The sequence below is a fragment of the Uloborus diversus genome, chromosome 9 (assembly GCF_026930045.1).
Source record: "Uloborus diversus isolate 005 chromosome 9, Udiv.v.3.1, whole genome shotgun sequence".
NCBI classification, from domain to species: Eukaryota; Metazoa; Arthropoda; class Arachnida; order Araneae; family Uloboridae; genus Uloborus; species Uloborus diversus.
This window is the reverse complement of record NC_072739.1, coordinates 147,911,683-147,936,822: the sequence shown is the minus strand read 5'-3', so window position 1 is coordinate 147,936,822 and position 25,140 is coordinate 147,911,683. Positions and strand designations below refer to the sequence as shown.

Sequence of the window (25,140 nt, the reverse complement as noted above, 5' to 3'; positions counted from 1 at the left end):
ACTTCAAAATATATGGAGCAGAAATTAGTACTTTTTGCTTTGAACAAATTTGGAGTAATCGTGATTAAGTAATCGACAACAATCAAGTACAGTAATCAATTACATTTTTACATAATCATAATCAAATCTCTTAAGAGCCTTGTTTAATCTTAATCAAAATTTATGTTACTTATGTAATAGTCATAGACTAATAATCAGAATAGACCGAGCTACGGCAACCCTTTTGCTGCTCATAAACCAAACCATGTGACTGGTGGATATCCTAGCAACAGCGGACGTTGATCGTAGCAGACGATCAACGCCCGCGAGAAATAAAATAAATAGAATTGATGGAACACGGAAGAATGACCTTTTATGGAGTCCGATTTGTAAATTTGTTATTCTAAGCTGTAAATATTTTGTTAATATAGTGAGTTTTTCGTTTAGATAGTATTGTGCATTTTCTTTATTCAATTTCTAAGCAATTAAAGATGTACGCGCCCAAAAAGAATCGGCAAACGGTAAGATTTTCACCAACAATTTTAATTTAAGATACCGATTAGTTCATTTTTGCGTTAACGCAAAACGTTTACGCCATTACGTTCACGCTAACGCTGACGTAGCAGTTCCAAATGAAATAAAAGTTACTGAAAACTGTGATCAAAAACTAATTACTATTGTCAAAATAATGCATAACTAAAAGAAAAACAGTTCAATCTCTGCACCTGGAAATACAATTATAATGAAAACACATTACGTCTTAAAATACATGTCGAGTGCCAAACTAGAGATAATGTTGCCACCTAGCAACCATTCTGCCAAAGTTTTCGCCAAGTCTCCCACTAGTTACATGATGTATCCATGAACCAATTTTTTCAAGTCTGGGAAAGCTCGGTCTACTCTTATTATTAGTCTATGGTAATAGTAGTCATAAACACAAAAAAATGATGCTTAAGGTAATGTAAAAGTTGTTTCAGCGATGAGAACAATTTGCCCCATTTAGCCTTAAATCATTCTCAAACACTTGACCTCAAATCATTTTTTTTTTCTGCTCCTTATGATTGTAATCGCAATCGATTAAATTTCATTGTAATCGACTTCAGTAACAAGCATTGTAAATAACCTAATAATGCTTCAAACTTTTTTGTGGCAGAGCAATGAAATCTCCAACAGCATTTCAATCGCGTAAAAACTCATTCGGAAAGTTTATTATTTTAGACATGAGCCATGAGGAAATATAAATTGATAATAACGACATTAACAGAGCATAAAAAAAGAAAATAATTGCATACACGTGTTTCGGGATTATAAGGAAGCCTTATCTGACCCCCTCCCTCCCTGAGCTTATGGATGACAGAACATACAACAAAAGCAGGTGAGGAAATATATCTGAAAACGCGAGATAAAATTTCTTGCCAAACGATCCGAATAAAATTAAACAAGTAGGGTTAAAAATGTTATCATACTTCAAGTCGTTCTAGCCCAAGAAATATTATTCAAAACGATTGAAATAAATAGAGCGATTTCTCAAACAACTCTTATGATTCTAAATGTAAACAAACAAAAAAGGTTTAAAGCTTTTTAATCCTTCTTTAATGGTTCATTTGTTTTGAGGATAAAAACTAATTATACAGATAAGTTCGTGGTGTATACTATCAAATTAGCTTTCTTAATCCCGTAAGCTAGCTTTTGGAAGAACATATAAATTTATGAGTCCACAATCATAAATGTTATTTCTTATTTCAGTGTAATTTTTACTTCCAAGACCTTACACACGTTTGTAATCCTCTTATCTTTCAATTTGAAAGTTTTGTAAATCTCCAACCAAAATGAAAATTTTAAAAGACAATACAATAACAATTTTAAGGATCCTCAGCAATATTTCTTTCTGAAGAATAGTCCACACAGTTTTTGTTTTTGAAGAGCAAATCGTTTATTACTATCCATAAAAAGCTAAAGGAATTGCTTTTCAAAAGTTATTCTTTAAAGATATTTGTAATTAACTAGTTATTTTCTTCTTGATACTAAAATGTCAGTTTTCAAAACAATCAATGTTTTCATAACATTAAATCATACAATATAGGTATCTTCAGATTTTTCTTTGAAAAGTAGTCTTCTTTGCTAATAAATTCAACTAATAAACGAACAATACTTCTTGTTGTATGTTTCAAAAGAGAGAAAAAAAAAGCAATGAAATGAAAATTCATTCATTCATCCGAGTAGGATTATGTCAACAGAATAACATAATAAGGAAAACCATAACATTGTACAATATTCATACTTTGTTTTATCAAGTCGCAGGGTGGCGTTGTGGTTCGGTCTCGGCCGTCTGTACCGTGGTCCGAGTCCGGGGTTCTGACCCGCGGTGACCAGTCGGTGGATTTTCGAGACGCAGAAAATTGTCAACGCCCATGTCATATGATTATGCGGCATGCGAAAGATCCATTGAGTATTTGTTTGGCTTTGAATGTCCTCGGCGAAATTAAATCCTTTGGGCACTTTCGCATCAAATCGAATTCAGGTGCCGCCATCTGGTGGCGTATAAAAGATTGGATGCCATATCGGGGAATCGCATTAGGTCTGCAAAAAGGTAAGGCATCTAACGCAGTCCATTAGAAAGGAGGAAAAAAAGCTTATTTATTAATTTGTAAAGGAAATGACATTTTCCTTTTATCATTATTGTATTTATCATTTCAGTAAGCAGATTTAATCTCTACTGTTACTCGTTAAGGACTAAAATTCTGGGCGTGGTTTCTGCCGATATTTCTCACAGACGAACTCCTTAAAAATAAAGCTGGGCGAGAGATTCAAAATATTCGCTTGAAAATAAAGATTCACATCTCTCTGATCTAAAGCTATGCTGTCGTGCTAAGCACAAAAGTCGTTATCTGCACTTTTTATCAAAATTGAGTTACGATCACCAGTAGGGTGGAGCTTATTTGCACTGAAAAAATAAAGTTTTAATTTTTGATTTATAATAACCCTCTTAATTTGTTCCTTTTGATGAAAAACCACTAAATATGAAGTTTGAATGAAAAATTTTGATATTTAGAAGTAGCTCAATGAACTTGAAGTTTGTTACATAGAGAAAATTTCGACAAAAATAGTGATAGTTACGCATTTATATATAACACTTGTAAATCAATTGAGACATGAAAGAAGGTTTTTTCTAGGTTATAAAATGCACCTGGCATTGTTCTGGAAAAAAGTTATTGTTTTGAAACAGTCCCAGATAAAATCACTTTCCTGCTGTCAGGGTATATTCTGCGGTGTTCCTCGATGATTTTCAGCAGAAACTGCAACTGCGTTTCATTATATGTTATGTAAGTCCACTGAACTCCTGAATGAAAGCCACTCCATGTTCAGCATGATCATTCACTACATTTAAAGCTTGAATAATTTTTTTGGCTTCTTTGTAGTCATCTCTTGTTTCCCACGATGCTGGATCAACAGAAAGATAATCTACGGGCAGGTTTAATGCCTGGAACAATGACATAGACTTTGCTGTTACAAAGTCATCCAAATTTTTGTTCCTCCGATCTTCCTCATCCCTCTAAAAGAGTTCCTATTTCACTTGTAGATTTCAATGCCACTAATTTGAACAACTATGATTTTGTTTGCTTCACAGACGGCAGTAAGATCAATGAGAGAGTCGGATTAGCATTTGTTTTGTATCAGCATGAGATTGATTTCTCCATTCATCAGTTCCGTATTAGTGACAACTGTTCCGTTTTCCAAGCCGAGCTCTTGTGCTTAAATCTCGCAGTGAAACACGTCTCGAATTTTCTTGAAGCTAAAGTACTGATTTGCAGTGACTCTCTTTCCTCTCTTTTTTCTCTTTTGAATGTCAGAAGTTTTGAAAAGCTCATTGTGGAAGTTCAAAGCATTATAAGCACTATTAATTCACACGATATTTGTGTCGATTTTACCCATGTGCGAGGCCACTCAGGAATTCGAGGAAATGAAAGAGCTGATGCTTTAGCAAAAGAGGCTACTCGTTTACCTTTTTCCTTAGATGTAGCTAATCCTCCCTCGTTCTGGAAACTGTTCTACTCTAAGAAAGCTACTAAGGATTGGAATTCAGAGTATCTGTCTTCAAATAAGGGAAAATGGACCAAGCGCTTCCTTCCCACTATTTTCTTTAGATTGAAACGGCAACATCTCAAAACTGATTTTTTTGTCACTCAGTTTCTTACTGGGCATGGTTATTTCAAAGAGTACTTGTATAAATTTAATATTTCTACTAGTAACGTGTGTGATTGTGGACAGGATATTGAAAATCCAGAACACTTGTTGTTTCGTTGCAATCGTTTTAACCCCCAGAGAGAAATTCTTATGCGGGAGCTGAGGAAGTTGTCCGTTTCTTGGCCTCCTGTTCCTTCTGCTCTGGTTCAGAGTGTCGAGACTTATTCTCTTTTTTAAACGTTTTATTTATTCAGTTGTTTGACCTTTTTGTATGTGTGTGTGTGTGTGTGTGTTTTTTTTTTCTTCTTCTCTATTCGTTGTTAATTGTTTGTATGTTGTGCTCATTTTATTTTGTGTATTTTGTACTGTTGTGCCTCTTACCTTCGGGCCCTATGTGATACTATGTGGTGCATAGGGAGTTTCTTTTTGTGTCTAATAAAAAAAAAAATGTTTGAAGATCAATCTTCCTCTGTTTAGAATTTTTTTAGTTGGTTTTTTCATAGCACTGACCATTTTTATCTTGGTAGATGCACTGACATGACTATCAAAAAAAAAAAAGCTAACGAAACTAGTTCCTCTGTTAAATATCATAAATGGTTGGAAAACTTATTTGCTGCTGCTTTCGAGATATTTGTATTAATAGCCGAATATTCAATCAAAGTCTTCATTAGTAACAGGTCATTATATGGAGCACTTTCAGCTTCTGGTGCTGATATCCATGCTTTCATGTATACACGTGCAATGAAAATGCATACAGCTGTTAATCCCTTCTCTTCTTTAGATGTAAGCTTGAATTGCGATCTAAACATTCAGATTTTGAGACTATAAATACATTTCGACATCCAACGGGCATGATGCATGGCTCCAGGTGACATAAATTTAACACCTCTAACAGGGGCAGTTCCAAGGAAAATAAGCACAAGTTCAACTAATTCTTTATAATCACCTCTTAGTTGGTTATGTGACTCTTCCATGTATTTTTTTGCATAAGCAATTGTATCTTCTTTTATATCCTGAATCAGTTCATCAACTACATCAATTGAAATTCCAGTTTTGTACTGGTCAGTGTCAATGAAGCTCCAAAATTCATTGAAATGTTTGAATAATGGAATTTCAGGAGAAGATGTGGCTCCGATGCACACTTGAAACACTGAACCTGTAATCAGTTCCAACACATGATACCTGCACGCTAGGGAAAAAAGTTCCTTTTCAAGCTTTTGTTTTAGAAGAACACATGCACCCGAGTTACTGCCAGTCTTTGAACTGGTTGTGTCAAAACACATAGCACGTATGTTGTTTGATATTCCCCAGCTTTCAATAGCTTTAAATACTGCTATAGCCTGTGCCTCACCTGTCCCAGATGGAAGCTTGGGAACTGCAAGTAGCTGGTGAATTCCTTTCCCAGTTACTAGTACAGGCAGGTGATCCACTTTATCTTTTGCAACTAAATCAGGAATTAATTTGCTGTCCCAATGGATAACTAAAGAGACGTTAGGTTGAAACTTAGCCTTTATGTCTGCATATTTCTGAGCTCTTTCCTTCCTTCTTTGACGGCGAATTGAGTCCTTATTTAAAGAAAATTCATCGATATTGAATCTTAAGCCTTTTGCAGTTTCTGCTATGACATAGAAAGCCTTTCAGTCTGACACTTTTATTCTGTCCAAAGTTGCAGCAAGTTGGGAAGTAACTATAGTTTTTCTCCCTCGCTTCCTTTTGTCTTTTTGATGCTTGTTCTGTGATATCCATTTTCTTACCTTCTTCCGTTGAGCTTAAGTTGCTATTAGTTTCAGTAGTTCAGATTCAAGTTCCACTATAGAATCTTTTAATTCTTTAATTTTCTGTTGCTGTATTCGGGCATTTGCTTTTGTTTCTCGTTCAAGAACTTTTTTCTCTTTTATATCAAGCTTTTTATCTCCTAACATTGATCCAGACCTAACTTTCGTCCTTTGTGCTATTCAAAAGTCTTTGTCTTCTTGTAAGACTGTTTTACCGGTTAAAACACCAGCATGAGCAACATCAAAAGGATCTTCTAGTTTAGAGAGAAAAGTTGATTCCTTAGCTTGCTATGTTGATGAACATCGAGCTTTATTTTTCTTCAAAAGCTGCCATTCTCTATACAACTTTTCAAGCTTCATTTGACAATTTTGGTTGTCTTGCATAGGAATTCTAGCTTTTTGCCAAAACTTGGCAATTTCTGTGATGGTCAGAGTTGAAGTTTGTCTTATGGTTTTCTTCAATTCAAGATGATGATGCAAAAAATGTCCCAGAGCCATACGCAAGGATGGCAATTTTCCACCTTTTAATTCTGGAACTGACCCATCAAGAAGATACAAGTCACTTTGAGATCTTGTGGCTTTTGCAGTCATTTTGCTTTCAAAACTGAAGCAAAAATAAAATACTGAAAACAAACAAAGTGCTAAAATAACCAAATGTGTTTTGTGCAGTTAAAGATGTCACATCCTAAAACAAAATGGCTAATTCAGATCTAGCATGGCTTTTAAGTATTTGTGGTCTCCCTAGTGGTGCTATCTAGTAATTTATATGTGAAGTTAAAATAAGTCCAAGGTATATTTATAAAATAATGGAAAAGTAAGCAATCTTTGCTTTTCGAAAAAAAAAAAGATCCTGCAATGTTAAAAATTTTAGTTGTTGAGCTACCTCTAAATAATCTTCAAATGTGCTAATATTTGGCCTGAATTTTTTTTTTTTCATACAGAGGAACAAAATGAGAGGGTAAGAGGTTAATATTTTCATAGTTGAAAAATAAGCTCCACCCTAATCACCAGGGGGTTCTTTGTCACATCTCACCTAAATAAAATGCTGTATGGTCATTTGTCAATGGGAAATATTTCTAAAAAAAATCCTGAAAAAGTTACATCGGAATCAAATACATGAAGGCTCAAAACTTTAATTAACGATTTCTCATTTTGAACTCGACTGCTGATACGACTTTTGTGCGTAGAACAGCAGTATGGACATTGTCAAAAAAAAAAAAAAAGTGTTCGTTTCGGATCAGATGCTCATGAACTAGATGTTGTTATAGAAGATACATTAACCTTTACGTTGGAAAACCTATTTCCGTTAAAATCATCTTTCCAATTCAACCTTTTCTCTTTCATTTACGATCTCCAGTGAACGCACTTTTGCATCCTCAGCGGAAATTAACATTCAGGGCATTAAATCCCTAAATGAGGATGAAAGTTTGGCATTGATTATTTCAACACAATTTTTTGAATTCTTTATTACGTGCAGGAGCCCTAATGGCAGGTCATTGTGACTGATCTTTACAAAAATTTTCTTATTCGCCAAATTTCGTCTGAAAATTCGGCAAAATTATCATCTTTCGGCAAAATTTGGAGTTCCATTCGGAAAATTGAGATTTTCCGCCCTCCCAAAAATTTAAGTTCGGGGCGTCTCTGATTACGTGCGTCGAGATTGACCGCTAAAAAAGTTCTCCTTTCATACAATTACACTAAAATTATATTCCTACTTTATTACGATTAAAACATTGAATGAACTTTGAAATATCAATGCAAATGTTTCATCTTATCAATTTTTAAAAGGACGTGCTTAATAACAAATCGCATTTCAGAATCTAAACAAAGCTGAAAGTCTGTGTCTCTGGTTCTCCGTTACGCTCATAGCACCTAGACAGTTCGGCAAATTTTCATGAAATTTGGCACAAAATTAGTTCGTAGCAAAGGGTTGAGCACCTATTTTTTGAAAATTCGATTTTGTTCTTTTTCTAAAATTTTTTTTTACCACCATTGGTGGATTTAATTTCTCTGCATCGAGAGAATCACCATAACATGGACGAGTAACTTACCATAACAAGAACGAGCAAATTGCCATAAGATGGACGAGCAAATTAACGTAGTATAATGGCGAGAAATTCATCATCCAAAATTTGTAAATATACAGGCGACCGAATGACCTTTTAATTTTCTACTACGGACAAAGCCGTGAGGGTACCACTAGTTTTAGTATAAAATAATCTAAAAATGCTGTTCCCATTTTTATTTGTAAATATACAGGCGACCAAATGACCTTTTAATTTTCTACTACGGACAAAGCCGCGAGGGTACCACTAGCTTTGGTATAAAATAATCTAAAAAGGCTGTCCCCATTTATTCCCGGATCTATGAAACATTTCGTGTTCCAATTTTACGATATAAAGTACAATGATCTATCTGACTAAGAACATCACCTTGAACTAGCCTTTATTCGTTCCTCTGAACACACACACTCCTCCTTGTTGGGTAGAAACTCTTGCTGTTAACAATGAAATATTTCCCCCCGTAACATAGCACGCAGTCGCCTGAGCCAACTACTTCTTCCTAATCATATTTCTGGAGAAGAAAATGATCAAACACAAGCCATTGAAAATCATGCAGGCGAAACCCATCAGATTTGGGGGGAAACGCCCGTGTTACTGATTGTAATAATGAGGAAGGGGGAGGGGGAGAGACTATACTATGAGTCAAGGCAGGTCATTCGAGCACGCGCGGGATAAGTCCAACTAAGGGAGGATTAAGGACGAAGGAAAATGTGTTCTTTCGCACTGGAGCAGAAACTGTGGCCTTCTAAAACTCTCGTTTTTAGTGAAAGAGAACGTTACGGAAGGAGGTTTCCCGAACTTTTTGTGAATTGAATAGGAAAATGGTTTAGGAACATTTAGTATTACACAGGAGGTTCATAAATAGTGCGTTTAAATTTTCAATAAGACAGAATGCAGATTTTCCGAGCCATATCCAAACGTGTGCAACGTGAAAAATACATAATTTACATTGCTCTGAGTTGACGGTCTGCAGAAAGCATGGTCATGGCCTCCGTCAAGGCCGGCCCCTTGTCACTTTAGTCTCCCCCACTCCCTCACCCCATAAAGCTTTTAAAATTTATGATACTCCTTTTCCGAACCGGGTCCCTCCAAGGGTCAGGCCCTGAGTTTCCGACAAGGCTGACGTCGGCCCTGGGCATGGTCGAGATATAAGTTTTTTAGAATTCTAATTCACAATGTATCAGGATATCGAAGATCAATTAATGCAATTATCGATATAGGAGACAGGATTAAGAGCAAAATACGCTTTCTTGGTGCCAAAAACTATTTTTCTAAATCGTCCCAATGCACTCCGTAATTTGCAGACCTAAATTTCGTACAATTCAAGAGTTTAAGAAATGGCTTCAATTCTTAAAAAAAGATAAAGACAATTCACAAGATTCGTTTTCCTCTCCTCTTTTTCCTTCCCGATTGAGAAATATCCGTTGCCATAGAAAGATGGCTCACAACATCATTACGTATGCATCAACAAAAAAAAATGTATGCGTCCACTGCTCCCGTAGAAAAAAAAAAAGATTAAATACGCCCAACTCAACTAACTAAAGTAAACTAATTCAACTAACTAGTCTCACTTTGAGCAAAATGTGTCCATGCTTGAATTTGTTAGAAGAAAAGCCTCAGAGAGCCACATACAAACTTTAAGTTAATACTGAAATATCATCATTTTGCCCTATGTTTATATTTAGCATCAAGTGGAAATACCCCAGATCAACGGGTGATGCTCGAAGCATAGAAGTATCACTCTTTCGAGATTCACCAGTGCTATTCATGGCAGTGAACGTGTTAAAAAGCACCCCCTCCCTTCCACCCTCTTCTCACAAAATCAACCGATTGCCAATCAATTCATAGCACGTTCCAGGAATTTCAAAGGAAACCTAATTGTGAACCACAAGAGCGAATAAAACATGCATTGGGAACCGCACGGAAATAGAACACCTGATAATGGGGTTGAAAAATAATTTCAATCCCTATCACATAATCAGGATAATTTGCTGGCCCTTCCCACCTCAACATCCTCACAAGTACATTAAACGCGAACCCGCACTGCAACAAACATGATAAGCAGCAAAGTTTAAGGTTTGTTTTGGTGCAGCGCCTTTTTCTCCGATCTGCTTCCTCAGATAACACCCAAGACGCGCGTTCTTCCGGACTGAATAGTGGAATTATTAAGTAACCGGGACGCCCTGCTAACCGAAGAACACAACACATTAAAATACAGTCTATTTTTAGTGCCTAAGGAAGCAGGAGGTGAATTGCACGAGTAAAAACAGGACTCGGGACATAATATGAATTTTTGATCCACGAAACTCATTCACTCAGCTAACAGCAAATTTACGAGTCAGATTTTTTATAGAGGCAACTATTTATTTACATCTAATACAAAAGTGGTATATGCTTCAAGGTTAACAGTCCTTCAATGCACTCTCTGACCACGAATTGTATGGAAAGACAAACATCCGTTTTACTGCAGGAAATGGACGAATCTATTATTTTTTAGCGATGCCAGCTTTTGCAGAAGCAAAGTCTCATTCAAATGAGCTGAATACCGGCATCAAAATTTTACTTTTTCCCCCTCATTCAGATAGATTCGTCTTATCTGGACGTTTGAAAATTCCATACAATCCGTGATTGGACAGTAGTCATCTACTTCTAGCATCGTGTACAAGCATTTCTAAAAGATGTTAAAGTCGTAGGACACTGGTAGCATCACCCAAGGCCCGATCAAGCCCATGTGGTGCCCAACCCATGGTAAAATTTGGTACCTTCACTAGAAAATCCGCACATTTTCCAAGTAATGGTTTCGAAAAAAGGGATGAAATAAAAACATTTACCCTATTTCGGTGACCCTAAAATTATGGCGCCCAGGTCCACGGACCCACAGAGCCGCGTGTTAATCAGGCCCTGGCTCTCATCTCTCCTGTTGATAGCTCAAATGGCTCGGCCAAAACTGCCACAAGAATCTATAGAACAGTTCTGAAGTGAATGCCACGAGGTGGTTCCTTCATTTTTTTAATTCAGTGAGTCACAAAGAGCTTATATCTTAGTGACTTTGACTTAATTCTTTAGACAATGGAATTACTTCGCAAAATCCGCGGAATGGAGTATTAAGTACTCGTGTATGTTTAATTTTATCCTTTTATTATTAATACTAGCTTTTACCCGCGGCTTCACTCACGTTAATATAGATTATTTTAATCGATTCAGGTTAATAGTCAACACAGGCCGATGTCAAATCGTCACCAAAAAAAAAAAAAAATGGTTCAGTTTCTCTAGTTTCACCGACATTTAAAACTCCCTTCCCCCTTTAATATATCAAAGAATGATTAAAACTGAAAAACGGAGGGGGGGGGGGGTAAATGACATGTCGGCGAAACTGGAGAAACACCCAAAAAATCACGTAAATCAGGAAAACATTTAAGAGTAGTGAGGAAGTTCGTACGGGTAATTCTTAAAAATTCCAATTCGAGTGAGGTTGAATAGTTAAGGCGCGACAGAATTACAAACAAACAAAGTCACTTTTCGCATTTATAATATATTTAAGGATTATTTTTTTCTTTTCTTTGAACATAGTCTAAAACCTTTTCTATATGGCTATTGAAGTACAAACTGATTTTTAAAAAATGTAGTCACCCGTAATCCTTCTATAACTGCTTTAGTTATTTTGGGAAATTATTGTGGGTTATTCCTGCGATTTAAAACATTATCAAATTTCACCAAATTAACCCAAAAATAATTTTGGGGTACATTGTATAAGGCTCCCCCTCTCTACTTTTAAACTGTGTGTTAATAATTTTCGTTGAAGAAATATTGTCGCCAAATATTGAGATACTTCTACTGACTAAAACGATGCTACATATTCTCAGCCGAAATGTTTCCAAAATAAGTAGTAAAATTTAGCAATTGTTTGAAATGGCGCAAAAAGACGAATTAATGGAAGTTTTTGTGCTGTTTATGGATTTGCTTAATTTAATTGGCGGATTATTTTTCATGTTAATAAAATAGTTAAAGATTCTTTTAACGGCGATATTTTGGTTACATGGTGAAAACTGAGAAACGGTTTTGCGTTGTTTTTAGCTTCAAAAACAGTGACGGTTGAGAAAATTGTCAGATGCCTTAGCTATTGAAGTCTTTCCCCAAAAAACGTTTTGCGAGATTCCTGCTGGTCAATTGGATAATAAGTAAATGTCCAGAAAACCACAAATTAATTTGAAAAAAAAAAAATTATTACATCAAAGTTGTATTGTATGAAAATTGTGTAATATTGCCCCCTATGGGGGGTTTTGCCCCCCATAACGAGACAAAACATACCCTATGTGTTATTCTGATGCATAAGCTATATCATTGTAAAGTTTCATCAAAATCCATTCAGTAGTTTTTGCGTGAAAGAGTAACAAACATTCGTATAGACAAACTTTCGCATATATAATAGTAGTAAGATTACTGCTGCTACCCCACTAAAGAAAAAATGAATTTAGGCCATTCCACGGAAAACGGCCATTTTATACCGCACGTGATGCCACATATCTAAACTAATATTATAAAGAGAAAGGGCGGATTTTTGTGTGTTTATATGTTCGAGGTGATCTCCGGAATCACTGCACCTATTTGAAAAATTCCTACTCTATATGAAAAATGCTTTCTTACTGAGAGACATAGGCTCTAATTCGAAAAAAATCCGATAAATAGTTCTTCTTTTATTTCAATTTAGGCCAAATTTCACATAAATTCCCGAACATGGGAGTGAAAAATTACTTGCTCATATTAATATTATATATCGTTGCAAAGGGTAGAACTTTCCGCGTTCTAAACAATTTGTTTCAATGCTCTAACCTAATTACGGCAGGAGTAATTTGCGTTTTTAGCTCGAAATTTTTAAGGCTTAGCTGAAATTTAGTCACTACTTTCTTCATTAAATCTATCAATAAAAAGTGAAGGAATTGTCCCGCAGTTTTCTTTTTGACACTATTGGAAAAAGCAACATCTTTTACTCCAGATCTCTCTTGATATATTAGTACAGTAAAAATAGGGGTCGGACCCAAACATCCAAAAAAAAAAGCTAAACCTGGTGCAAATTGTTTATTATCCTCCCAATAAGAACAGGTAAAAAGTCCCACCCCATTGTGCGTCGGGTTATGGAATGGGGGGCATCTAAAAATTGATGTTTTGGGTATTTTTCCAGAATTTTTGGAGTAAATTTAAAGTGAGAATATTATGTTATACTAAATATAAAAGCATGAAATTAAAGGTGTTTGACCCCCAAGAGGGATGACATAACCCACCAATGCTACAGAGTCCCCCTATCCCGGTAAAACGAAGCAGTAGTTCCGACCCCCCCCCCCCGTACATTTCATATGGAAACATTATTTTATGCTAAGTTAAAGTTAGAAATCAAGTGTGTCCATCCTCCAAGAGCGATGGTGCACCTCCTCTCAAAGCTACAGCACCCCCCCCCTCTGCCAAATAAAAAAAATTCTAATCCCCCCCCCCCCCCCACCTTTTCTTTCAAGTAGAAGTATTATTGCAAATCTAAAATGCATTAAATCAGGACTGTCCACCCCATAAGAACAATAACTCACGTCCCAAAACGAAATTATATACTAAAATATTATCCTTCCCCCCACCTCCTATATTGGTGCACATTTGATTAAATGGCCAGAAAAATTACGCTGAACTGTTTTTTGCTTTCAAATGATTTCTCCTAAGCTTGTAACAAAAAGTCTTCGTTATCAAGATGTTTTTTGGAATCTAGATCCTCAGCAAAATCGTTATTGTTGCAGCTATATCTAACACAGTTTGTGCATATAATTGAGCACTTCAGTCCACTTTCAGACTTTTCAAACATTCACTATATCCAATGAACCCCTCAGAGCAAGCACAAGATTTGAGAAGCAGAAAGTCTTCTAGAGCAGAAGGCTTGGCTGTTGTAATAGGACGCAGATTATATTTCTGAGGTGCTTTCTTTGCACCCATCGAAAATGACACTAGCTTTCCCATACTTACAAGTGACCTATACACTGCATTGCTGGCATATTTCCTTGAAACTTACATATCATTACCAAAAATATGATCAAGCAGGTATCTTCCATCTATTACATATGAGGCAGTGAGAAAGCAAAGGGATGTAAGTGGCAAAATTAAAAATTTGGAGATAACCAGTACAAATCAGTGGCGTAGCTAGACCCGACTTTCGGGGGGGGTTACTTCTTTTATATATATATATATATATATATATATATATATATATATATATATATATATGTGTGTGTGTGTGTGTGTGTGTGTGTGTAATCGCTTGGAATTTTTTCCTTTTCTTCTTTTTTTTTTCCTTTCTCTTCTCTCTTCTTTTTCTCTTTTTTTTTTGAGACTAACTTTTCGGGGGGGGGGGGGGGGGGGGTTTGTCCCCAAAACCCCCCCCTTAACTACGCCCCTGGTACAAATGGTTGGTGAACCTCTTGGGGCAAGAAATGGTACTAGTAGACCCGGCAGTTGCTTCTATACAGCATGATTTAGAAAAGAAAATCAATGAAAGCCTACCTAGGATCTTATCTTTAAACGCGTTTTATTCAAAACTTGAAAATGTCCTCTTACATCCCTTTGCTTCTCACTGCCTCATATATGACACCAGCATTTCGTTCTGTGATGTTGGATGAACCTTTTGCTTCAGATAATAGCACTTTAACGATACAGGATTTTTTTCCTTCTGAAACCAGATTCATCGAATACTGATGGACGATCAGCGCATAACTCGTACCAGAACCTTTTAGCAATTCGTTATTCCATCTTTACTGTTCATACCATTCGGTGTAAAAGATGGTTTGGGCTTGCATTCTATTGTTGTAGTGCTCATTGCTCTCATCAAGACTTGTTCTATCGTTGAATCACTACAGGTTCTAGACCACCTGAATTTGTCATTGCGTTAGATCTTTGGATAGCTGATGTTTTAGCTGATGTTTGATGTGATCAAATTTTTTTTTTTTATCGCATAATGTACTGAAAGGTTTCAGATAGTGTTGCAAGTATATGTCCGCATATTTAGCATAATTCACATAACCAGGTGCGTAAAATAGAGTTAGCTTGGTGTTTGCAAATGAGAACCCACACCGACTTAGAGGGTGCAGAATTGCAGCATTGCCCGTCTCACTATTGGCAATCCCGGTTTGTCCCACCCTTACGGTGATGGCAAAGGGAAACTTTGGTCAATTTGGACTTTTTTTATGCTGCACAGGAATTTTGTTTTCCAGCGCTCTAAACAGTTTAATAACTCTAGTCACAAATAATTTGGTTACTGAGCTCGCTTAGATCTTTTAGAATTATCATTCTGACATTACCATATCATTGTGAGGCATTTTGTACTTCGGAAAAGTTTAAGTCAGGGAAATTTTTTCGTAAACTTCAGTGCAATAGTTGATTTTAGAATGTAAAGAGAGAGAATGTAAAGTGTTAGAGTTACCCCCCCCCCCCCCTCAAAGCGATGGCGCACCCCTTAAGTGTGACGTAATACCCATCCAGAATAAGAGTCCTCAAAAAAGAAAGAAATACCCCTTGAAAAAACTGCCTTAAAAAATCCAATGACGCAAAGCTGCTCCATGGACTCCCCCCCATTCCCCCCCCCCCCCGCCTGTGCACCCCTGTTTATTAGAAATTTTTTTCTGTGAGAGTTTATTCTTTTACTATTATAGAGTGGTTTTTGCGAGGTTTGAGAATTTTTTTTTAAGTAATAGAAATTATTTTTATTTAAATAGAGGATTATTTCGTCCCCCCCCCTTCCCCCCAAAACCCGACGCGCAAAGTGCTGGGACTTTTTACCCCTTCTTGCTGGAAGGGTAAGAAGTAATTTGCAACAGGTTTCACCTTTTTTTTTTTTGGATGTTTGGGTTTGGCCATTTTTTGGTCTAATTTTACTGTACTATATGGTCGAAAAACTTAGTTTCTATTTTCAAAGGAAAAAAAGTTACAAGCGTTTTTAAATCAGGTTCGGAAAATGTCATTCTGATTCAGGTTGTCAACCATTTTATTTTCGCGTTTCCACGGTTACGCTTTTTGAATCCAATGTTTCTTTCCTTATTTTACATTTAATTTCTTAAACTTATTTTATTTCGTGTTTCCATGGTTACGCTTTTAAAATCCATCTTTTGATTTTAATTTCTTAAAAGTACTTTAATGTCTGTTTAGAAGGGTAATTTTGCACGGTGTTTTTTTTTTTTGCCAAAGAAAAAACATCCGCTTCACTCGCAAAAGGACTGGATTCCGGTAGCGTGGTCACTTGGCGCGTTAGGCGCTGAGCAGTTCAGTCCAGAATTATTGTTTTAAAGCAACCGTAAATATAATTAATTGTTTTGAAAGAAAAGAAACTTTTGATTTGTTTTATCCGAGTGAAATGTACGACATTTTCTTCTTATTTTCTGACGATGACTTTTGAATGTTCCACGAGATGGTTTCTCCCCCCCCCCCCCCGTTAGACAGATGGATTATGATTGCGTGGTTTCTGGGCGAGTTTGGCGATAAACAATAGAGTTGTGGAATTATTTTTACATTTGAAAGATATTATTTGATGTCTTTTTTTGTTTATTTGTCGAAATATTTTAAATTGCAGTAAAAACCGTTTCATTCGCTAAATAGAGTTTTAACGCAACTGTAAATCTAATTTAATGATTTGACGAAAAGTTTTAAATTCCAAAGAAACTTTAATAGTTTTTTTCTGAAAAGGTGTGAAGCATTTTAAACAAAGAAAACTGATCATTTCACATCAGAGGTGGTGGGGGACGTCATTTTTTTTTCTTTATTCAACGGACTTCCATTAAATTTTTAGCACGGGCATCGCTCTGCGGGAACTGCTAGTATTTCAATAAAATGCTTTAAAATATTAATGAACATTTTTTTTTTCTGCTTAACAAATGACAAACTTGTGTGATTTCTTAAACAAAAAAATTCGTCATTTCCCTATAAAAATTATTACTTATTAATGAAATATATGAACCGTCACGTGAGGGACAAAGGGTTGACTTTTTCATAGAACGGCCATTACGGTTGCGGTTTTGTTATTTCTATAACTGTCATAATTTTTCTGATTTTTTAAATCAAGAAAGAAATGGACAGGTCACCATCTGAAAATGAATGCAGAGAGAACGGCCCTTAAGGTCTTAAATGTTAAGTCCTGTTGGTAGAAAATCAAGAAGAAGATCTATAAAAGATGAGGGACCGTCTGGATGACGATTACGCTATTTTGTCCTTCTGGCTCGTGTCGATGCTGATGGTGAATTTTTCTGCAACGTTTATTCTCGAAGGCCTCGGTTTATTGCAAGACTGAGTTAAAAATTTAAGTTTCAGCTAAAACGGATTGCGTTGAAAATTAACGTACAAATATGCTTTCCGAAGAAGATGCAGTATCTGCAAATATTCTTTTTTTTTGGTCATCTATTGTATTAGAGATTTATTGCACAAGTTTGCTCATTTGGTTTCCGCTCAAAATAAAGCAGGGGGGGGGATGTCTAATGGGGTCGCTTCCGAAACTTTGAAAGCATTTTTTCCTGAAAGACCATGCTTAAAAACATAGGATTTGACCATTTTTTAAATTTGACATAGTTTAATATTTTTTTTAAATATTTTAATCGGTGTGCAATTTTATTTTATACTCTTCTGCACATGACATCACAAGTGATGAAATGCCATTCACTGATGCAATTAGCGCAGAACACAATATTTAATTCGCATCTTTACTCACGTGTACTGGCAACGATATGGTTGATACCAAGCGTAGAGCGCAATATTTAATTCGCTTCATTATCATAATTTGGAAACGCGGTAAACAAAAGGCGTAAGCACTCAGTGCGCTAGTGGAGTAGCGCGCCAAAGTTCATCACTTGTGACGTCTTAAAGACCACGCCTTTTTTTGAAAAATCGGACATTTAAAAAAATTAATTAAAAATTAAACGTTTAGAAAATAAGTTTTCCCTCGTTCCATGTTTTTTTCTTTCTTTCTTTCTTTTCTCGTGCTATCAATTTCAGTGACTAAAAGTAGTACTTTTGACAATTTTACCATTCCTCACAAGAAATGGTTAAGATGACGCATATTGAGTTCAGAAACTCAGAAGCTTGCACGAATTGCATTAAAAAAAGAGCAACAGCCCGAAACATGTGTATACATTTTTTTTAAACTGCTATTTAGGCATCTATTGCTGACTATTCTTTTTATTTTTGCATTCAATCTGCTCTCATTTTTGGAAAAAGTTAAAATCCTGAATTTACATTTCGGTTTGTTTACATCGCGCGATGACCTTTCCGATTCTTGAATCTGCTTCCCGATGACGTCGGAGCAGAGGGTCCCACGTCGTATGACTCACTTAAAGAAAAATAAAAGACACTTCTGCTCCAAAAATCGGAAAACAAACCAATTTTCAAGTCGACAAGAGTAGCAGGACTATAAGTGGAGTAAGTTCTGGCATGTTTCCATCGATGCAATTCACAAGGATAAACGACACATCGTTTACGACGCGCGTCAAGAGTTTATGGACTCATTTCACTGTTTTCCTTTTGTCAACGAAGTTGTGTATTGACTGAGCAATTACTGAGAGCAACTACTTATGACACAAGCATAATTGCGGAAGGAATGGCATGTCTCTCTCAACTTTTGAACCATCCAATTTGGAATACGACGTAAAAGCTTTGAGGAGTGGAAAACGTATTAACTCGAAAATTGGAAAAAATGCCCGTCGTCTTGTTTGTTGTTGTAAGATAGGATTTTAAATCAATTCTTATCATCTTGATGGACAATTGGAATTCTTCACTAACATTGAATTGAATTGTCGTCCACTCTCACTAGTCAATTTGAAGTACAGTAGTACCTCCTTTAAGGGACACTTTTCTGGTCCCAGTCCCTTTGAATAGGGACATCAATGTAGTTACCACTGATTAAGGGACACTCTATTTAAGGGAAAGTTACAGAGAAAAAGTGCAGCAATTCATGTATCTTCTTTATTTTACTAATAATAAAGCTGAAAGTCTCTCTGTCCGGAGGATGTCTGGATGTCTGTAGGATGTCTGTGACGCGCATAGCGCCTAAACCGTTCGGCCGATTTTCATGAAATTTGGCACAAAGTTAGTATGTAGCATGGGGGTGTGCACCTCGAAGCGATTTTTCGAAAATTAGATGTGGTTCTTTTTCTATTCCAATTTTAAGAAAAAAAATATCATAAGATGGACGAGTAAATTACGAAATTATCGTAACGTGGAACCGTAACATGGGCACAAGCCAATTGGCGAGATACGAAATTATCATAACGTGGAACCGTAAGATGGGTACAAGCCAACTGGCGAGAAAATTCACCATACATTATTTGTAAATATACAGGCGAACCAAAAGACCTTTTGATTTTTCTATTACGGGCAAAGCCGTGCGGGTATCACTAGTAAATACATAAAAAAATAAAAACATACAAACAGAATTAATTGGAGTAAAGGTTCTTTTCTTGTCAAAAAATTAACTGGTAAAACTTTGTCTTGACATTTACATGCAAAGCAGTAAATATGTGTTTTTGAAGTTCTTACCGAGAGTAACATTCCTACTTTTCCCACTCACCAATTGATTCACATCGGTTCAGCTCCGACAGGTGACATCGCACATGATAACTTTTTATAGAAAACTTGAAATATGATCACACTGTTATTTACATTACATTGCATCGTAAATTATGTGACATGAACCAAATCCATGAAATAAATTACTTCAAAATTATTTTTATAAACTAGTAACTTTAATTATACTAAATTTTTGATTTAATTTTGATTTTTAAAAGTTTTTTTTTTTTTCAATTTAAATAAATCTGAGTTGTATTTAGCGTGTATAAAACAATTTCACTATTTAATCTTAAATGTTAATAGTTTAGTTTGTTATAATATCATACTAATTACTCCACATGCATCAATATTCCTCCGAACAAGGGACACCTCTATTTAAGGGACAAATATTCAGTCCCTTTTGTGTCCCTAATGGAGAGGTTCTACTGTTAATTCATAACATATCTTTCTTTGATAGCTAAGAATTAAAATTCCAAAGACACCTGCGACAATTGCTTGTACCAATTTTTTGATGTCCAACATCTGTAATGCGAAGCATCCAACTTAAATGGTTATTAACGCTACGTTAATAATTCTTTGATGTTAGGGATATGCAAGCTCAATGCCATTTCCTAATACTATTAGTAAATAATATGTGTACTTCAAAGTGTTCCTTAAAGTACACACGTATATAATCAACATGTGTGTGTGTGCGTGCATGAATATAACGCTTACTCCTTTCAAAAACGTCATAACTCAAAAATTAGCTATTTTGAGTTATGCCTTTTTTTGAGCAATCACGATTGCTTATTGCTTTCATTTGACTGTTTTGATGCGCTATCATTTTATTTCCCCGCCAGCACCCTCTGCAGCATCACCGTCGACCGGCTCCTCACGATGCTGCTCCTCTAGCGAAAGCCGTCTCCAGGTTGCATCCATGTCCTAAACACTCGCGCACACATACACAACTACATACACGCACACAGACACACACATACACCTATACACACACACAACTACCCACACATTCATGCCTGCACACAGACACAAACACATATGCCTACACACACATACCCCGCCCACACGCACACAAACACTCATACACAACTACCAACACTCATGCCTGCACACAGACACAAACACACACGCCTACATACACACACACACTCGTGATTGCGAAAAACATAATTTGAATTCCAAATGACAAAATTCAAATTTTATTTATTTATTTATTTATTTATTTATTTCTATTTTTTTTATTTATTTATTTATTTATTTATTTTTTATTTATTTTTTGAACTGCTTTGAATGAGTAGCACATCTCTGCAAGACCTGCATTTCTATAACTAAATGTTTCGCCGTTAGAGAACAAAAGCGTCGTTTTTGCATTTTCAAGTATTTTCGGCATGTTCTTTTCAAGAAGGTCACATCTTAGGATGTGTTTGATCCATCAGGCATGAAAGATATGTGTCGATTAGTCGATGATGGTATTATTTATTACAAAAACAGACACAAAAAAGAGCATTTTTTTTTTTTCCATTCTTATTTTTTAAAGAAGAACGCACTGTATTTGCATTTATGTCGGCATTGTAAAGAGAACGATTAGTAACAATAATGACATATTTTGAGATAATTCAAATAGTAGTATCTTTAAAATAGCATCTTTAAAATTTAGAGCAAAAACGTCATAAATAAAACGCAACTTTTTAAAACACACTTTTTACACTAATACTTCATGAAATAGAGAAGAAACAACAGATTTTCTTGAAAAAGACCTTATGCGTAAGAAAAAGTTCAGTCAGTGGCTTGAAATCTAGTTTTACTGCATGATATCTTACTTTTAATTTCTAAAATCGCTCTCCTGAAAAATTACGTTTTTTGCGATGCGACGTTGTTGAAAGGAGTGAGCGATGTCTGTCCTGTTTGCTGAGGTTATGACCTTTACCCTCCTTACTTCCTCCAGAACAAAGTTCAAATGACTTGAACCCCGAGATTTGAGTGAAAGTAAAAATAAAATAACTAAACAACAACTGAAAAAAGTAATAAAAACGAACTGGTAATGTGTCGGAAAAGAAACTTAAGATGATGATTCGAGGCCAGTGTTAGGGCTCCCGTCGTTACACGGAGATGCATCAGGTGGTATGAAGCCACCGGCAGATGTGTAGCATATGGTGGATGTGAACCAACCCCCACACGGATCTATGCTCTGCAGTGATCTCAGCCACCTTCTTTTTTAAAAAGTTCAGCTGTTTTGGTTTTTTCGACACTGCGGGTACTGCTTTCTTTTTTTCTTCCCCCTTCTCTTGTTAATACGATAGACCACATTCGTAAACGGAATTAAAGGAAGTTTATGAAGATTTAAGATTTCCTCCGTTAAGATCACTTAATTACTTCAAAAAATAGTTGAATTAATAAAAAGTCGAAAATAAAAAGGGTCTATGGGTAGAAGAAAAACTAGACAACAAAATAACATCCTGTATCATTTGAATTTTGACGTCTTGAGTTCAAATTACGTTTTTCGCAATCACGAATGGTGATAGGATCCTAATCGTTGACTTTCTTGTTTCTACAAATGGAATGGAAATGGGGAAGAAATTTGTACCCGTCATATTATGATTGATGATTTTCTAGAATAGATAATACAAGGCATATCCGTAAAAAAGAAAACATGATTAGGATGCAATAATAAAGATGAAAACTTTACCCCTCGATATCCACCAATACACTTAAATCATAAAGATTATTTGCAGTTCTTATCAATATTAAATGACGGGAATTAGCAATATGTAAATTTGCTTCAGTTATGCTCACCACAACATAAGTTACTGTAATACACCGTATCTCTGCTAAGCGGAACACTAATAAAAGATTAAGAAATCATTGATTTCTTCTTACAAACAAATGTTGTAAGAGGAATTCTTTTCAACGTATTTGTAATAAAGACTCAAGTGCTTGGTCGAGCAAGGTTTTTTTTCTTTATACATGAGTGTTGCTGAAATAAACTTCGCAACTCGAAACGCTTTTGTTTCTGCAGTTGTAGATTTTAATTTCTCATTAAACGATTCGATTAACAAGGTCATAGTCATCTGTTAATTTGTTAGATGAGTTAGATTGTTTAGAATAGCAATTCCCGCCTCATCGTGGCATACACGCGCTCTATGTTACAAAATAAAAACTATCCCGAAAATTAATAACTTATATTTTTCCAGAACAATTGATCAATCTTACTAAAATTTAACGTTTAAAACTGAACTACATTAAAATCAAAATATTAAAATCAATTTTCAAAAATCTTCAAACTGATTTGTTAGATTTAAAGTAATATTTCTGTGAAAATTCATAAAAAATTTCATTTAGCTATCAAAAGTCCGAAAATTCAATTTAAGTAAGGAATTCCTTATCTTCCATCTCTATTTTATTCTCAATCAAAAGCATGTTATTTGCAATTTTATTTACAGATCTAAACTAAAGACTTTTCAACTGGTGCTGACAACAGGGTTCTGTTAAACTTTCCTTTTTATGCAAAGTAGCAGAGTGAGAGACATGATGATTTTATTAAATTAATAGATTTCCCTATTCGGATAAGAATACTTTAGAAAAAAATTAAAACGCTAGGAATTAAAATATTTAAAAAATAAATTTTAAAATAGTTAAAAAATAAATTTAAAACCAACATACACTCAAACTTGTTTTGTGCGATCTTTTTTTGTGCGATTTATTTTATTTATTTTGCGCGGTATATGAAAATTTCAAGCAGATTTTGACTCAATTGACGAAATTATTTACAAAACGGGTGCGAAGTGACGACAGCGGCACACCGATGGGAGGTCACTGCGACCTCCCAAAAATTTCCTTATTCGGGAAAATTTTGTCCGACGATTCAACAAAATTATCATCTCTTGGTTTATTTTGATTTCGTTTAACGATGCAATTCTTAGTTATTTCGTAAGTTTTTGGGTAATTTTCTACGTGAGACTTTTTTATGCGGTCCCTATCCACCGCATAAAAACAGGTTTGGGTGCATTTTCAAAAAATAAAGTAGAAATGTTAAAGTTAAAGCTGGAACGTCAATTTTGCTTAGCATTGCATTACCAAACCGAAAAACAAAAGATATGATAGAGAAATATTATTTTGATGAGCTAAATCAGCAGTCGGCAACTATACTGCGTGTTGCAGGTAAAGGGCAGTAACTTTTTTTTTTTTTTTTTTTTTGTCAGCTATTGTACTTTATCTTTATTGTACAAACTTGCTTATTTGGCTTCCGCTGAAAAAACGGTGAGAAAAAAAAACGTCTAGTTCTAACATTTTCCTATTGTTAGCATTGAATCCACCACACATGTCTCCAAATACAGTCGAACCTCCATATATCGAACTTACACATATCGAAATTTTCTATATATCTAAATCCCAGAAAATTTCTATGTTCATTAAAAATTGTTTCTATGTATCGAAAAAAATTCTATACATCGAATTTTTTTTCGATACATTCGTAGATTTTTTTTCCTCTTTAGACTGTTTGTCTCATGAAAAATAAAGGTTAGGGGAGAAAATTATATTCAATAAAGGTTGCTACGAAACTCATAAGGAATCTGGGGTTGAGGGGTGTTTAGATAGGTCTTTGTTTCGTTCTAGAATTCTTAAATTCCCCCAAGTTTAATTCAAATATCTTAGTTGTAACCAGTAACATTGTAAAATCAGTTTCAAGTCATCCCTTTTATCTGTTGATTATCGTTTCTAGTCGTTTTAGCTGCAGTAAAAATCATTCAAGTTAAGTAGATTAATTTTTTACTTTTCTCTCGATTTGTCAAAACGAAAATCCCCTAATGTTGCAGATCAAGTTGAATTGCCGAAGAATGAAGATGTATGAAGGCGCAAAAACTTAATTTCTATTATTTTTTTAATTATTAACTTTCGTTTAAACCGATGCTCGTATAAATTAGAAATTAGGTTTCGTACACGAAAATTAGCTTTAATTTTAATTTTTTAGGAGATTTTTAGGATAAAATAAGATCGTTTCTATGTATCGAAATTTCTATATATCGAAGTTTTTTTCTGGCAATTTGCTACTTCGATATATGGAGGTCTGACTGTATCTCGAAAACTCATTTCTGCAGATACTGCCGTTTACCTGCACACGGCAGTATTGTGGACTGTGGTTCAGTTTCGGATCGCAGGAAGGTCAAAATCTAAATCGCCACACATGATTTGAAGGTCCATATAATACAAAAAAAAAAAATTAAAACTTATTTTACGCTGGCAATAATATCTTTAAAAGCAACATTAATTATTTTTTCAAGTATTTTGGATGAAATTGATAGACTGAACTAAGTTTTTGATGAAAATAATATTGATGGAAATGATTGAAAATAAGGGGGTTTTTTTTTGACCCTCCATGAAAATTTTCAAGTGTCCGAACCCTAAAAAATGCCTAACTAAAATTACTTGTCGACCTCTGAGTTAGATCATCTAGTCTAATTTTAGAGCAAAATTCGACAGCCATCATTTCTCTTTAAGGGCCCTCTTGATTTTAAAATTATGAAAATGATAGAATCATAAGAAGTTTTGAATCAATATATTTCATTCAA

The 25,140-nt window shown here is 35.2% G+C and overlaps 1 protein-coding gene across 3 annotated transcripts in view; it reads right to left on the bottom strand.

Moving 5' to 3' along the window:
- LOC129229624 (SLIT-ROBO Rho GTPase-activating protein 1-like) overlaps positions 1-25,140 on the bottom strand; it is a 310,372-nt gene that overhangs the window by 69,985 nt on the left and 215,247 nt on the right. The window lies entirely within an intron of this gene.